The 7,147-nt window shown below is 40.8% G+C and overlaps 1 pseudogene; it reads left to right on the forward strand.

The window, feature by feature from the left end:
* The first annotated feature begins 3,344 nt into the window (after nucleotides 1-3,344).
* Nucleotides 3,345-4,490, forward strand: LOC102736024 (DNA polymerase beta pseudogene; annotated as a pseudogene).
* The last annotated feature ends 2,657 nt before the right edge of the window (nucleotides 4,491-7,147 follow it).

The following is a 7,147-nucleotide window of genomic DNA, read 5'->3' on the forward strand; positions in this document are numbered from 1 at the left end:
TACATCTCTACATCTCTAGTAGTACAAGGAGGGTGGCAGATGAGGTATGAAAGGTTTCTTCTCATTGCTTCCATTGTCTCTCTGAAATAGGAAACGAGTCTCCAGCTGAGAGTGAGCATAAGAGAGCTAGTGTTGAAGGTTTGAGGAGAGGGAAGGCATGAAATAATTCTCCGGGAGATGCAAAGTAAAAGCACTAGGGAAGTGGGAGGGAATGGTGGCAGCATTGTGGACCTTCATGAGGTTCATGGTCTTGAATTTAACGTCAGAAAAGTCAGCGTTGTTGTGCATTTGTTCTCCAGCTACCTTCAGCAACAGGAACACAGGAGTAAAGTTCAAAGAAAGGTTCATTGAACTAGAGCTGTGATTTAGACCAGCCTGTATCTAATTTAACAGAATGCCATGGTATTGAGGGTGAATGCAAGGAAATGATGATAATGATTGACCATTGCATTTAAACTGGATAGGAGGGAAGTGAGGACATAAGAGGATGAGGTTACACCAGAAGGGTAGGTTTGATGGATTATAGGTGGTGCTGTGGAAGGATGTAATCAGAGTTGTAGAGGGAGGGGGTAGACTGATTGCAAAATATGGCCCTAATTTTCAATCCTTGTGTGGATCCAGCCCTCTCTTCTTGAATCTAGGCTGGCTTTGTGACTTTCATATCTGCTAATTCTCTTAGGTCCCTGCCTCTGTCATGAGAATCAGCCTGGGAGATGGGAAATCACGTGAAGCAGAGTTGAGTCATCCCATCTGAGGCCAACCTAGCTAGCCCACAGCCTACTTGCCAGCTAACCACAAATGAACAAGACTCCTTGAGATCAGCCCAGCTCAGCCCAGCAGAACTGTCCAATCAACACATAGACTGATAAATAAAAAGCTGTTATCTCAAGCCACCAAATGTTGGGGTTGTATAGTTATAAAACAATAGCTAACTGATTAAAAGGAGGGGCTAGAAAGATAGATGATAGTGATTAGAAAGGATATCCTTGGAAATTAAGGTGAGGGAGGGATTGCAATCATTGATAGTGACTAGGCCTAATGTATGACCGTGGGCTTTAGTGGCTGAGGTAGAGCGGAGCGCAAGGTCATGGGAGGAGAAGAGTTTAAGGAACTGATCTGTTACATGGGCATCCTTTTTTGTTGTTTTTCTGCACTTTGCGGGGCAAAGCCTTCAGTCTTTCAACCATTAAAAATGACGTTAGCTATAGGTGTTTTGTAGATGCCTAGTATCAGATTGAGGAAATTCTTTTCTATTCTTAGATTGGTAAGAGTTGTTGCTTTGTTTTTAAAGATTTTATTTATGTATTTGACAGAGACATAGAGAGAGAGCACAGATAGGCAGAGCAGCAGGCAGAGGGAGGGGGAGAAGCAGGCTCCTGCTGAGCAGGGACCCTGAGGTGGGGCTCAATCCCAGGACCCTGGGATCATGACCTGAGCCGAAGGCAGCCGCCTAACTGACTGAGCCACCCAGGTGCCCCGATACAGGCTTTTTTCCAAGTGCTTTTTCTATGTCTACTGAGATAATCATATTTGAGTTTTAAAAAGTTTGTTATTTTTGGTGAATTTTATTGGTTGATACTTAATATTAAGCCAGCCTTGCATCCCTGGGATAAATCATATTTGGTCATGATACATTGTTCATCTTATAAAATGTTGAACTAGATTTGTAAAATTCTATTTAAACATTTTACATCTATGTTCATGAGGGATATTGGTCTCTAGTTATTTTCTCTTGTGATGTCTTTCTTAAGTTTTGGTATCAGAATAATGATGGCCTCTAGAATGAACTGGAAAGTATTGCAATCCTTCATTTTCTGGAGGAAATAAATTAATCATTTCTCCATTCTGAAAAGCAGTGTAATGATATTACCAAACGTGGGAAATTAGATATTAAGTAACACACACCTCAACAATATAAACGTAATCCTAGTGTTACTTGTTTATGATAGTATTCTTAGGATTTTAAAAAATAGAACTACTTATGTGTCATATATAACATATTTTTTAACATAAGATATCATAATCCTTGTTCACATTTCCTTATAATTTTAAAACAAAATTTTAAATGTTTGCCTCATATTCTATTGAGTAGATATATTGTAATTGTATATTTCCCTTAATGTCATAATTTCCCTTAATATATCAATATTATAAATATCCTGTGAAGAACATCTGAGAGCACATTATTTTCTAACATTTTGGATTATTTCCTTAGGATAAATACCTAGAAGTAGAACAAAAGCACAATATTTGTGACTATTTGTATGTTTTCATAGAATTTTTTAAAACAAAAATAGCATGCAAGAGTCCTTGCTTTGAGTGTGATTTGAGTCGTTAAATCTGGGGCAAATGCATTCAAATATGTAGGAATTAAAGTACTATTAAATATTTCATAATAGCAAACTGAGAAAAATGTTAACAAACTCCTAAAATACCCTGGGTATATTTACTGAATAATTTAACTTTGGCTCTCTCTCTTTATATTTTGTTTTGTTTTGGCTGATCAGTCACAACCAGGTGTTTTCACATTTTATTAGCTGAAGTACAGACCCTAGAGCTGCCCCATTCCCTTCCCCGCCTCCCCCACACACCCCCCCCCACAACCCCCACGCCATCGCGGGGGCCAGGCCTTCCCAGAAGCCCCTGCCTTGGCTGCCAGGCTTTTCCTCTGTTGCTCCAACTGCACTTTAGGGTCCCACAGCTGTGACTCCTATAGCTTGATTTCAGTGGTGATACAGTCCAGCCTCCCCACCCCCCAACCCCGGTGGCCCGAGCCTCTCCCCGCTCCCTTTTGACCAGCACAGGATCCAGAAGTGTAAAGACCATGTTGGACCCGCCCAGCAGGGCCGGTTTCTCCTTCATGGTATCATTTTCTGTTAGTTGCACCTCAAATTTCTGCTGCGCTGACATGGATTAACTCAAGTCCTTTTGTAGCTATTTCTCCACCTGTACCTGTAGCTTTTTCTGAATTAGCTGGGCCATGGGCGGGGCGAAGGTCTGCGGGGAGCAGAGGGGGAGGGGTGCTGGGTCTCACATGCTGGAAGGTACCCGTGCTCACCTTCCTGAACTGGTGTCCTCCCTTCACTATTCTGGCTCAGTGTATTTTTAAGGAATACAACAAATCACTTGACATTTATAATTTTGAAAAATCCGAAGACATTTTTGGAGGCAAAAGACCTAAAACAATAATGGTTACAATAGATTGGTGAACATAAATCTATAGGTGTGCATTATTAAATGCACAGGCGAAGCATGGCAAGCTTTATTTTGTTACATATGGAAGGCTTGCAGGAAAAGCTTTTTATTCTCTAGCTACTTAAAACCATAAAATTCTGGGTGGGTCGTGCTGGCTTTGCCGGGACTGGGTTGGTCCTGCCCCCCTCTCCAAGTCCCGGCCCCTCCTTAAAGCTGGGAGAGGGGGCCAGTCCCCGGTTCTGAGCACTCTGCGGTCCTCGGGTGCAGGCCACCATGAGCAAACGCAAGGCGCCGCAGGAGACGCTCAACGGCGGAATCACCGACATGCTCACAGCCTCTTGCTGCCTTTGCAGAACTCGCAAACTTTGAGAAGAGCGTGAACCAGGCAATCCACAAGTACAATGCTTACAGAAAAGCAGCATCAGTGATAGCAAAGTACCCACACAAAATAAAGAGTGGAACAGAAGCTAAGAAATTGCCTGGAGTAGGAACAAAAATTGCTGAAAAGATTGATGAATTTTTAGCAACTGGAAAATTGCGGAAGCTGGAAAAGATTCGGCGGGATGACACGAGTTCATCTATCAATTTTCTGACTCGAGTTGGTGGCATTGGTCCATCTGCTGCAAGGAAGTTTGTAGATGAAGGAATTAAAACATTAGAAGGTGCAGAGTCCAGTGGTGACATGGATGTTCTTCTGACCCATCCAGACTTTACCTCTGAATCAACCAAACAGCCAAAGCTGTTACATCGTGTTGTGGAGCAGTTACAGAAGGTCCATTTTATTACAGATACTCTGTCAAAAGGTGAAACAAAGTTCATGGGTGTTTGCCAGCTTCCCAGTAAAAATGATGAAAAGGAGTATCCACACAGGAGAATTGATATAAGGTTGATACTCAAGGATCAGTATTACTGTGGTGTTCTCTATTTCACTGGGAGTGATATTTTCAATAAGAATATGAGAGCTCATGCCCTAGAAAAGGGCTTCACAATCAATGAGTACACAATCCATCCCTTGGGAGTCACTGGAGTCGCTGGGGAACCTCTGCCAGTGGATAGTGAGAAAGACATCTTTGACTACATCCAGTGGAAATCCCGAGAACCCAAGGATCGGAGTGAATAAGGCCCATTCTTTTCAGGCCAGCTCAGCTCAGCAGGAGTCTTAATTTATTTCTTAACCTTTGCTATGTAAGGGTCTTTGGTGTTTTTAAATGATTGTTTCTTCTTCATGCTTTAGCTTGCATTGTAGTCAATAAAGCCTCTCATACTACTAAAAAAAAAACCAAAAACCATGAAATTCTGAAAATAGGTTAGTCATCATTACGGGGTTGGGTGAGATGTTTTAATACTATTACTTCGTTCCTTATGATGATGTTTTCTAGGGATGTCACACATTTCTATGCCATTTAAGGAAGTTTATCTTGCTTTTGATATACCAACATTCATGGGCTTTCTGGAAAAGCAGATGAAATAAGAAAGGTAATTGATTAAAATACTATATTTTAAAGAAAAGGGTATATAATTTTGATCCCATTGCATCATTTATCTTCTTATCTGCTTTTATAAAATCACCTCCAAAAATATTTTAAATTTCTATATCTCTGCCATTTTGTTTTAAATCAAGATAGTTTTCTTTAGAATTACCATAAAAAATATTTGAAGTGAAATATGCTGTTATTGTAGTTTTTGATATCATAATTGATTCATGTAACACTAATAGATTAACAGTGGTCTCTATTAGAATCTTTGTGAGATTTTTAAAAACCTGGCACCGCATGTTTTTTTCCTAATCAAAAGATGTCACTTTGAAAGGTTGCTGTAGTGATATTTTGTCAAAATTATGCATCTCATAACTTTGGAAAAGTATTTCCCAAAAGTTTAACAGCAGACAGTTGTGGCAACCTTGAGAATGAGCCTTGCTGATCTCCAACTATGGGGATTGTAATTGGCCAAGGGCCCCAGGCGCTGCCCTCTGAGAACCATCGCTGTGTTTGCCCTGCTCCAGCCAGTGACTGAATGTTGCTCTTACTGAACTGTTACTGAAAACAGGGAGGCATCTCTGATGGCTTACTTTGGCTCAAGACTTACAAACGTATTGCCAGACTTTCATTAAATTGCATGGCAATCTGGGATGCTTCCTTCCATTCAACCTTTCCTCCTCCTTTCCTCCTGCATTTCCTCACCTGGGGTCAGACTTGCATCGTGGTCTGAGTTCTTATAGCTCCTTACATTTTCTCTCACCAGGCATTTTATATGATAGAACTCTTGCACTGTTAATCTCAGAGGATCCAGCCGAGGATATTACTGTAGAAAAATCTGAATTAACCATAACCAAACCATAACCAACTATAATTTCTATTTGTTTACTAAAATAAATAGAATAGAATAAATGAGAGTCTAGCCTTAGAGTTAAATCTATATTTGGACATATAAAGTACATGATCCTAAGGCTTGCTTGTGGTCTCAGCATGACAGATAAATGCATCAAACATTATCTACCAATCAGAAGTCTTGTGCTGGGGCGCCTGGATGGCTCAGTTGGTTGGGTGGCCGGCTCTTGATTTCATCTCGGGTCATGATCTCAGGGTTGTGAGATAGAGCCCTGCATCAGCTCAGTGCTCAGTGGGGAGTCTGCTTGAGGATTCTCTCTCTCCCTCTCCCTCTTCCTCTTCCCCTGCTCTCTCTCTCTCTCTCAAATAAATAAATATATCTTAAAAAAAAAATAGATGTCTTGTGCTTCTGATTAAAAGTGCACACGGAGGGCACCTGGGTAGCTCAGTCAGTTAAGCAGCTGCCTTCTGCTTGGCTTATGATCTCAGAGTCCTGAGGTCGAAGCCCACATCGGGCTCCCTGCTCAGTGGGGAGTCTGCTTCTCCCTCTCCCTCTGCTCCTTCGCCCTGTTCATGCTTGTGCTCTCTCTCTCTCAAATAAATAATCTTAAAAAAAGAATAATATCAAAAATAAAAAAATAGGGGTGCCTGGGTGGCTCAGTCGTTAAGCGTCTGCCTTCGGCTCAGGTCGTGATCCCAGGGTCCTGGGATGGAGCCCCACATCGGGCTCCCTGCTCAGTGGGAAGCCTGCTTCTCCCTCTCCCAATCTCCCTGCTTGTGTTCCCTCTCTCACTGTGTCTCTCTGTCAAATAAATAAATAAAAATCTTCAAAAAAAAATAAAAGTGCACACTGAATGTCAGGATCAGCAGAGGGAATTAAAATAATATTTTTGAAGGGCCAAAAATTATCAAAGCCAACGAATATTTGAAAAACATTTTTTCTCTTCTGAGAGCAGAGTATAGGGTGCAAATAGATAATATTTAAGTATTTTTAATAAAATAATTATTATGGTGATGTCATTAAAACATAAGGGGATGCATACAATGGAGTATTGCAAGTTATTAAGGAGATAATACCAATTATCATAAGGGGGCTATTCAGTCTAATGTAGCAATGCTACAAACTCAGTCAGCAGGATTAGTACTCTGAGTTCTTTTTCTGATCATGATTATGGTTTGCCCTGAACCATTTGTATCTTCCTACCTGGCTCTCTTTATAATCACCAATATTGGTTATAAGATAGCTGAATGGGGTTTGGGTGCAATTTGTGGTCATGGATTTTTTCTCCTTGTATCTCTGTCTTGCTCAGTAAGTGCTCACACTGTGACTTCACTGTCATTAATACTTTGCTGTAAGCAGCTAATTAAAAAGCTCACACAAAAGAACTGCAATATAAAGACCAATAACATTTGTCTGGAAAGTGGGTTGCTTTATGGATCCATGTTCTTTTCCTCTAGGCTTTGGCAGGGAAGAGTCCTTTTGCCCCACCCATCAAAATTTTCTTCCATTTGCCTATGGGTTATGCAAGACCTTCAGACAGGGGTGAGTTCAAGGTGATTATAAAATTAAATTTTAAAAGATGTTTTTAAAAGAACAAAGTGGTTTTTGAATATATGGATTATGT

This window comes from Leptonychotes weddellii, chromosome 6 (genome assembly GCF_054177405.1).
Source record: "Leptonychotes weddellii isolate Sample4059 chromosome 6, ASM5417740v2, whole genome shotgun sequence".
Classification (NCBI taxonomy): domain Eukaryota; kingdom Metazoa; phylum Chordata; class Mammalia; order Carnivora; family Phocidae; genus Leptonychotes; species Leptonychotes weddellii.